This window comes from Bombyx mori, chromosome 11, assembly GCF_030269925.1.
Source record: "Bombyx mori chromosome 11, ASM3026992v2".
Lineage (NCBI taxonomy): Eukaryota > Metazoa > Arthropoda > Insecta > Lepidoptera > Bombycidae > Bombyx > Bombyx mori.
Genome location: NC_085117.1, coordinates 15,618,948 through 15,629,218, shown reverse-complemented (window position 1 = coordinate 15,629,218; position 10,271 = coordinate 15,618,948).

The following is a 10,271-nucleotide window of genomic DNA, read 5'->3' as shown; positions in this document are numbered from 1 at the left end:
CACCGCCCGCCACCGGAGCAGAGCAGTATGGATATACTACCTGGAACCAATGCATTCATCCATAGTGCGTTTCCAGAGATCTTTTTTGTCACGTATCATCCGACTTTGGAATGAGCTCCCCTCCACCGTGTTTTTTTTTTTTTTTTTTTTTTATTGCCTTTGTAGGCAGACGGGCATACGGCCCACCTAATGGTGAGTGGTTACCGTCGCCCATGGACTTCAGCAATGCCAGGGGCAGAGCCAAGCCGCTGCCTGCCTGTTTCCCGAGCTCTATGACATACCCTTCTTCAAACGAGGTTGTGGAGAGTACTTAAAGGTAGGCAGCGGCTTGGCTCTGCCCCTGGCATTGCTGAAGTCCATGGGTGACGGTAACCACCCACCATCAGGTGGACCGTATGCTCGTTTGCCTACAAGGGCAATAAAAAAATATACTTTACGTCGAATGCAAAAACCTTGAATAAAGCCATTAATTTTGATCTAATCCACATACATAGGTACCCGTCAGCACAGTATACACCAGCCATAATCAAATTATACTCCGCTTCTACCATTTATTATTGTAAATTCTGTTAAATTTTTGTGACTATACGCTATTGCTTTAAATTTAGCTCCTGCTAGAGCAAAAAATAATTCCGAAATCTTAATCTCATCTTTCATAACAAAAATGATTCTAAAATAACGTTTTTCAGCTACTTAATCCCGCAGAGTGAAATGATTTCACGGTACTTTTCTGTTAATCTCTAACACGCCAAGTGTTTTTCCTTCTAAATGCTGCATTCGGAGTGTTTTCTTAAGTCTTTAAGTATTGTCTTTTTAGTAATTACCTACAACAGTTTGATGTGAGTGGTTAGATCGGCCCAGAAGTTTGTATTATGTGCACATTAATTTCAGTGTTTTGTCGTTTGCATAGGCTGTTTTTCATTGACTGTGTTACATCTCATAAGTATTTTTTTAGATTACTGATAAATTAATTGGAATTACATCAATAGATGGCGTTAGTTGTAAAATTAAATTGCGCTATTAATGTGTGTTCCTAAAATATATATAGTATAAATGACAATAATTTTAATGGGCTCTAACTCGGCTACGCTGATATGGACTCTCTAAACAATCAGCTTTGCAAAAATAAAAAATATATAGTCGAACGATCAGTAGCGTCCTCGCGCGGACTTATACATGCCGATGCCTACACTAGCGATGGGCTGAGTGATAACTTTTCTGTATCAAATCTACACTGGATAATTAGCTGTCCAAAGATCTTCGAAGACGCATCACGCACCGTCAGTCCAGTGGCGCATTTACGTTGTGGATGTCTATGGGCTCCAGTAACCACTTAACACCAGGTGGGCTGTGAGCTCGTCCACCCATCTAAGCAATAACAAATAAATAAATAAAAACGCGGTCGCCAGTGACTGAGAGGAGAGCACCAATAGAATTCGTGTGAAACTTGTACATACAATTTATAAATTCAACAAGCGGCCCGCTCCGGCTCCGCTCGGGTCTTTAATAAAAATTTCAACGATATTTGACGTTGTTTTATTTTTTTAAATAAAATAACACTTATTGCGGCATAACTATAATACATATGCTGTCGCGACACTTTTTGTAAATAATAATGTGTTCTATAAGTCGTAGTACATTATTTTATTCTATCATCAATAATTTTCGCAGGGCACGCGATGTAAAGAATATTTAACGTAATTTTTTTACACCTTGGGTTACATTATTGGAGTTTTAGTAAAGATACCTAATTTTTTTCAAAAAGATTATAGCCTATGTCATTTGGAAATAGTGTAGCTTCCAAACAGTGAAAGATTTTTTCAAATCGGTTCAGTAGTTTCGGAGCCTATTCAATACAAACAAACAAACAAATCTTTCCTCTTTATAATATTAGTATTGATAAAGCGTGCAGTCTGGCTTCACTCACGTCAAATTTGTTGTTCAGAAACTATGAAACAGGTTATATGTATTTTCAGATTATTTGCTTGTGTCATTAGTCTGGTTCGTAATTCGTATGGTACGCAAAATCACGAATCAGCAAACTAATCGTACTCTCGCATTATTTAAAAAAAATATATAGTTATTTATCGTTTAATATTAATTCACGTCATTAAATATCTTTGTGCGAAGTTTGATTTAAATCTATTAGTTACAATCGCTATTAGTCATATCGCTGTCATTAATGTTAATTAAAACACATATAATAAGATAATTGAATGTCATAAAGAAAATTCGTATAATAGTGCTTGCTTACTTTTCTGAAACTGCTTAAGTCGAAAGCAAGCTAATTACAAAAGTTTAGCAACTCAGATATTAAGCAGTTGTGAATTTTGCACCTTCAATTCTCAACTAGCGCTTCAATCTATTATTAAGGACGAAACTCAAATAACAAAAGAACGAGGGTAAATAAAAGCAAACTTGGGTATCTTAATCTAAATTAATGCTGTAGTGGGAAGTTGTAACAACAGTTTAATTGCTCTCCAAAACTAGGGTGAGCACATAGTGAAAATCTTTATGAACGAAATAAATACCTGTTGTATTGTGTACTGCCGTTTGCTTTATTTTATTGCTTAGATGTGTGGGCGAGCTCACAGTCCACCTGGTGTTAAGTGGCTACTGGAGCCCATAGACATCTACAAGGTAAATGCGCCACCCACCTTGAGATATAAGTTCTAAGGTCTCAGTATAGTTACAACGGCTGCCCCACCCTTCAAACCAAAACGCATTACTGCTTCGCGGCACAAATATGTGGGGTGGTGGTACCTACCCGTACGGACTCACAAGGGGTCCTATCACCAGTAAAATTGTCTTGTTTATTTATCAGCAGATACGAGTGTGAGGTGTGTGTGGTACCAGTTGTTATGTTATGCCCCCCACACTAGTACCTAAGTCAAATATCAATTCTTTTTAGAAAAATAATATACTCTAACTCTTATTTCTGAAGTTCTAAAACTTTGTTAATATATGTATGATATACTTGTTTCCATAAATTACCAAGCCCTTCATATATTGTTTACCTTACATCAAATATTCATTTGTAATTAGAACATTAGTTAATATGTATTCCTTATAACTATATAATTTACTAATTGTATTGTTTTGTATTGAGATCCTAAATACGTTTACAAATAATGTTCATAGTCGAAATGACTCATTTACTAATTGTATAGTAAATACCATTCGTCTATATATTTTCTTTCTTCTTGAAACTCGGAGAGTTCGACATCAATCTTCAAGCTTGTAACATCCTAACTCTGTTCGTGTAACATGAGATTATTGTAAAGGATAAATAAATTCAGTGTGTATCAATGAATTTGGCGCAGTCTTACAGTGGCATTAACAGACGTCAAGACGTAGTTTTAACGTCCATCACCGCATCGTGACGGGACTTATATCGCCGAGCAACAGCGGCAGCTGTAACTACGGGACACGCATCACGACATCAACAGCAAAACGACTTGATTCGGACACGGTAGCTGAAGGCTTTTAAACAACTTCGTCGAACTGACGACATCCCAGAATATGCTGTCCAATTTTAATTGTACTGTGGTAAGTGGTTTTCATATTATGTTCAGAATTCATCCTTACCTTGTTTACATATTCCAAAATTTTCCCTAAAATCATATACATCAACAATATATGTATACACATCTTAAATCAAAGCAAATTCGCGACTTTTGGTGTTTTTTATTTCTTCAAATTCGAGAGAGAATATACTTTATTGTATATCAAAACACAATTAACATTTTTTAAAAAAACAGTGAACAAGCAGATATAGTTGTACAATACGCGGTCTTATCGCTAAAAGCGATTTTTTCCATACGACCGGTTTAGGTATTTAAGGAAATTTTGAAAAGATAAAGATATAACATATATGAGGCGGTGTACTATTAACAATATACTGTTAAAAAAGTACATAAGTATATACAATAAGTTGATATATACCGTTTACATATAATACGAAATCACCAATGATTTATATACCAATATTTACATATAATGCAATATAATAAACAAAGGACACGAGTATTACGGCGAAGGCAAATATGCAACCACTTGAGTTAAGAGTTTACTTGTTTTCGTTAGATTTACACTTATTAAATCAATGCGTTCAAAATATTTAGCGAAGAAAAGTTAAATATGGCTGTAGAAACTACGATTGCTACACTCTTAGATTTTTATATTTCTTCATGAAGTTTTGTGTTTTGATTTTCTTGATTTCCTCTGAATATTTCTCAATGTGGTACTTGAATTGTTGTAATCAATCCAACGCGACCTCATTGATTGGAATTGGGTGTGAGGTTTCGACATTTTTTACTTCATGAAAATAGCTGTCACTTGTCAGGTGTAAAGATTGGGTATATCATGTTTTCATTTGATGATTTAAGTGCTGTCAGCGTGCTGTAGCTAGTATACAGTTCGCAAGATACTGGCAGCGTTATGATTTCTGAACCATACAATTTGTGATTCGACACCTCACAATTATAGTGAAGTAATATTAAGTTTCTGTGCTTAATACGCAGAGCCATTTATCACTTTCCAATTGTTGAAGTGTTGCTATCTCTGCAGGGAATGATGTGACAGTGCATGATTTTGGAATTGATGTTGATTTCGTTAGCATGACCTCAAATTCACATATTGATTTTGGAGTAGATTCATAAATGAGCCTTTTTTTGCTTAACCGTTGTCTTAATGCGAAATTGTTTCAGTTTTTCAACGAACTTGTAGAGATATACTTTTCTTGATTTAGATTAGTGGCTAAAAAGGCATTGAATAAAAATGATATAGTTTAAAATGGTCGTTTTGAACTCAGGGAAATTTTAAAACATTTGTTATACGATGCGATTTGAATAAACTAAGCAAATAAAGTAGAAGAATCTAATAAAGTATGAACATTATTTAATGTTACGGATGTAACTAAACGTTTATTTGTTCTAAAACGGTTTGATGATAAAATCTCTTTGTAAAGACGCTTGAGAGAAATATCGATGGGTAAACAGTATTTGATTTAGCAAAAAGAATACTAGTTAGACAATCGTATATATAATTTTATAACTTAGCTATAGTTACTAATTCTAGAATTTTTAAAGAAATTCACTAATTTAATGTCAAATAACAGCATTTTTTGATGATTGGCAGTTAAGATATTCGTTTAGACAATTATCATTTTCATTAATAATTTGTTCGTGTATATAATTTTGAATATATTATATTCATTAAAGTTTTTGATTGTGGAAGATGTAATTTGTAATTGTTTTTGCATGAGATTCATTAGATCCAATTCTCATTTTTCTAGAGAATTAATGGATTCGTTATATTGTTTAGCGTTCTGTGCGTCAGCCATAAAATAATTCTCGTTGGATACGTCAATTTTTGCCTAAGTAAATGGTTTCATTCCAAAAATCGGCCTTCGATTTTATTCAAATTTACTTTAAGATATGGTTTTGTTGACCGGACCAGAGAAAAACGTAAATATTGTGAGGATATACTTTCAAAGTTTTTAGCAAGGCGTAGAAGAGATTCGTGTGATATGAATAAGGACTTAAGGTCTTTATATATTACTAATATCTATGATTCTTTATATGAGTATTACGTTCCTTCTTCTTTGAAGAACAAACCCAATTGCGAGATTTAAAGGATTGATGCAAATTTAAGCCTGCATTGATTCCAATGGTTGCCTTGGATTATCCAAAATATTTCGCTCATCATTATTTTGTACAAAATGCTTAATACATTTTTAAATATTGCAAATAAGGATGGATATAAACATTTTGAAAATCGAAATAATAATGAAACTAATATAAGGATTTGAGATGGATTGTATAAAGGTATTTGAATCTTGGGTGACTGTTGATTGACCTATCCAGTAAAGAAATATTTCTAACTTATAATAGATGATGAAATATAGTTAGGCTATAATTTTATCTTAAATTAAAAATTTTGAAGTATTAGAGCTTAGGATGACTCATCGTTTTTAGGATATGGTCTAAGACGATTTGAATGAAGTAAATGGGTTTTCCTACCCTTTTTAATTGGACATTTTCGTTAAAGCCAACACGAATTATTTCCTATGAGCCTTCCCATTTAGAATCTTGATTGTTACGATTAGGAACCTTTAGCATTACTTTATGACCTAGTTTGTATTCTGCAGAGTTCTTCATTTGATTATCATAGCGTTCTTTCGCTTTATCTATCATTCTTTCTAGATTTTGAAAAGGGGTGTCTTTACACCCTTAAACGTTTGTTTAAGTCTTTGAGACAGCCGCAAGCTGTGTAATCAACGATTGTCTTTAGCGAGTAGAATGGACGAGGTTAAAACCAAATAAGAGTTCATGAGGGGTATAACCCGCGGTATAAACCCTTGCTATTATGGTATAAAATAGCAAGAGGGATGATTTGATCCTAATTGTTATGATGATGATGGCAATACATTCGTATGTAATCTCTAAGAGGCGTATGAAATCGTTCGAGAGTGACATTCGGATATAGATGATATTAATGTGCTGTATTGAATGTATAATTACGTCAGATGCCTTTTGTTAATTGTTTAAAAACGTTATTGGTGAATTCGGTATCTTGATCCGAATGATGAAAGTGTAAAACTTGTTTGACAATAGTGACTGCCATTTTGTCAGGAATAAGATAGGCTAGAAACAAATCTTATGAGATCGTCTTCCAATGTTATGGAATATTTGTTATTATTGTCTCTTATTTCTGAATATGAGACTAAATCAATTGATATACGCTCAAATGGTTCAATAGACTGAGAGGCTATGACCATATGTGCTTTGAAAGATTTACGTAGCATTTTGATTGTCTAGCAAACGACACATGGTTCGATCTATTCTTTGATATCGTTTGTCATGTATTTCCAAAAATATTCATCACGAATTTTCGTGGTAATTTCTAAGATTCCACGATGTCCTGATAGAGATTCACCATGATACGTTTTCAGAATATTTGGAATTTCTTCAGATTTAGAATAGGATATTTTATTATCACAAATTATGAGGCTAAATCCATTGATATACGCTCAAATGGTTGAATAGACTGAGAGGCTATGACCATAGTTGCTTTGAAAGATTTACGTTGCATTTTGATTGTCTAGCAAACGACACATGGTTCGATCTATTCTTTGATATCGTCTGTCATGTCTTTTCAAAAATATTCATCACGAATTTTCGTGGTAATTTCTAAGATTCTACGATGTCCTGATAGAGATTCATCATGATACGTTTTCAGAATATTTGGAATTTCTTCAGGTTTAGAATAGGATATTTTATTTTCACAAATTATGAGGCTGAATCCATTGATATACGCTCAAATGGTTCAATAAACTGGGAGGCTATGACCATAGTTGCTTTGAAAGATTTACGTTGCATTTTGACTGTCTAGCAAACGACACAAGGTTCGATCTATTCTTTAATATCGTTTGTCATGTCTTTCCAAAAATATTCAACCCGAATTTTCGTGGTAATTTCTAAGATTCTACGATGGCCTGATAGAGATTCATCTTGATACGTTTTCAGAATATTTGGAATTTCTTCAGACTTAAAATATGATATTTTATTTTCACAAATTATAATTTAAAAATTGAATGTTCAGCGAGATCTGAATGTATATAAGGTAGTTCGTTGCTTACTAGTTTACAAGTATTATAATTATTTTAATTTTGAACCTGCAATGTCTCTATTTCATGAAATGTTTCTAGAAATGTTTCAGCTTGTGAACATAAACGATAAGTTCATTAAATAGACTATTTCGTGAAGGAGGTTCACATGACGTTGGAAAAAACATATTTTTGTTCTTAGCATCTAATAAGTGATCTGGAGTCGTTTTGGTAAAATTCGTTTTGTTTTAGTACGATCTAAGGATTTATAATGTTCGAAATTTATTTGTAGTCGTTAGAGTTCATAATAGGCGGGCGAGACAGAGCGTCCGCATTTGTGTTTGTTTATGCTGCTATAAACTATTTTATACTAGAGTTTGAGACACCGTCTTACAAGACGACTGCCTGGGTCTTTGTTTGAAAATAAGCTCGTCAGAGATTAGTAGTCTGTAACGGTTTTGAATATTCTTCTTAAAGGATAAGGCCTAAAACGTTTAACGGCTCATACTATGATAAGCAACTCTCTTTCGATGGTTGAATAATTTGACATATCTTTATTTAAGGTACACGAGATTTACGCGATTGGCAAATCATCGCCAATATCTCCTTGCCAAAGAATTGCACCAATTGCATTTAACGACGTGTCTGTAGTTACGATAAATTGTTCTAAAATTAAAATATTGTAATAATTAAGTCATTGTTAAAAGTTCTTTGCATTTGTTAAAACTACACTGTCCATCGATACTCCATGTAAGTGGGACATTTTTTGAGTAAGCTTGTTAATGGCTTAATAATTGGTGGTAAAAAATGATATGAATCTACGATAATATCCGGTGAGACCAAATAATGATTTGATAGCTTTACACGATTTAGGACTAATGAATTGAATGAATTTTGGACTACTTTTGGACTACTATACCTTTTCAGGATTTCATTTTACATATTGATTTATAATTATGTGACCTAGATAGGCAACTTCTTTGTCACATTAATCAGTTTGAATTTTAGACCATATTTACGGAGTTGTTCTAAGACTTCAATTTTGTTTATGTTCTTGAAGACTAGAAGCGAAAACTACGATATCAACTAAGTACAAAAGACAACATTGTCTCTGTAATCCGTATAGAACGCTATCCATTGCGCGTTGAAAGGTAGCGAGTGCATTCTTAAGTCCAAAGGGGATTCTTAAAAACTCGTGATGTCCATAAAGAGTATTGAAAGCTGTTTCAGAAATATATTTTTCATTAAGGTTTATTTGGTGAAAACCTGATACTAAATCTAGCGTTGTAAAATAAACTGAGTGACCTAATTTGTCTAAGCTGTCTGTGATCTTGGGCAAATCTTCAAGACTAATTTCGTTTACTTTTCTGTAGCTTATAATTACACGCGATTTCTGTTTTTCAGAAGCGTCAGACTTTTTGGGGACAGCCCCAATGGCTGCCCTATCTCCAAGGAAACGAAATAGATTGAATTATTTTTTGGTCTAACGTTTTTTGAAGTTTGTAAAGTTTATTTTCGAGTAAGCAATATTTGAGTTAGTAATGACTGATAAATATTTAGTTTGAACTAATGGCAATGATCTCAGCGTCTTATCACTGTCATTCCAGTGGACACAAATAATAAGGATTTTTCCATTGGAAATTGAGATAAGAGCATATTTTGGTGTATGTAGTTAATTCTTTGTCTAGAAATTGTTTTTCGACGAATGCATTACCATAGCGATGATCGTTTCGGATCGTTTTCCTACAACTTGGTTTTAATTGGATGATGATCATTTTTACCATCTTTGATTAAAAATAATAGTTTCATTGAATATGTTCATGAAATCGTTACCTAAAATACCATCTACAGTGATATTTAAGTTAGTAATATGAATATGAATTTTGAAATATTGTCGAGGGACAATTGTGCAGTATTTAAACTACGAATGGCAGAATTAGAAATTCCCAGAATATATCCGATGCTCGATTCATCTATTAAGCAGTGGCTTGGCTCGGCCCATGGCAATGCTGACGTCCATGGGTGACGGTACCTAACCACTCACCATCAGGTGGGCCGTATGCTCGTCTGCTTACAAAGGTAATTAAAAAAAAGAGCTGTACCTATTTTGTTGCTATTAATAACAGATGCAGTAGCGCCTCTATCGATGAGAAGAGTGACTGGTTGTTCTTCGATATTAAAATTACAACAGAGTAGATTTTCTGGTGATACATTATATGAGAATATTTTCTACACCAGATTGATTTTTAGTGCTAGAAGTCGATTTTGACTGAGAATTTGAATTAACGATTTCGTTAGGTTTCGAACTAGTTATGGTATTTGATTTAGATTGATTTTGTTTAGTACTGAAATCAGCATTAGTATTTATATTAGATTTTGAATTAGAATTCGAGTATCAGTTTCTTTGAGAAATGGATTTGGATTTTGATTTCGTGATTTCGTCAAGAGGTCCCCGATTGACTGCTGAACTAAGCAACTTACCGAACTGAAAAGCCAAAATAGTTGTTTGTTCCCGATGAACATATTTAACAAAATTATTTATGTGACTTAAGCTAGATTTTTACAGCCCAAGGCTTAGGCAATCGCTTTAAAAAAATTGAAATAGAACGTCGTTTGATTTATAATTGGGATTTGAATATTCGTGGTTTCCAAAGAATTTCAA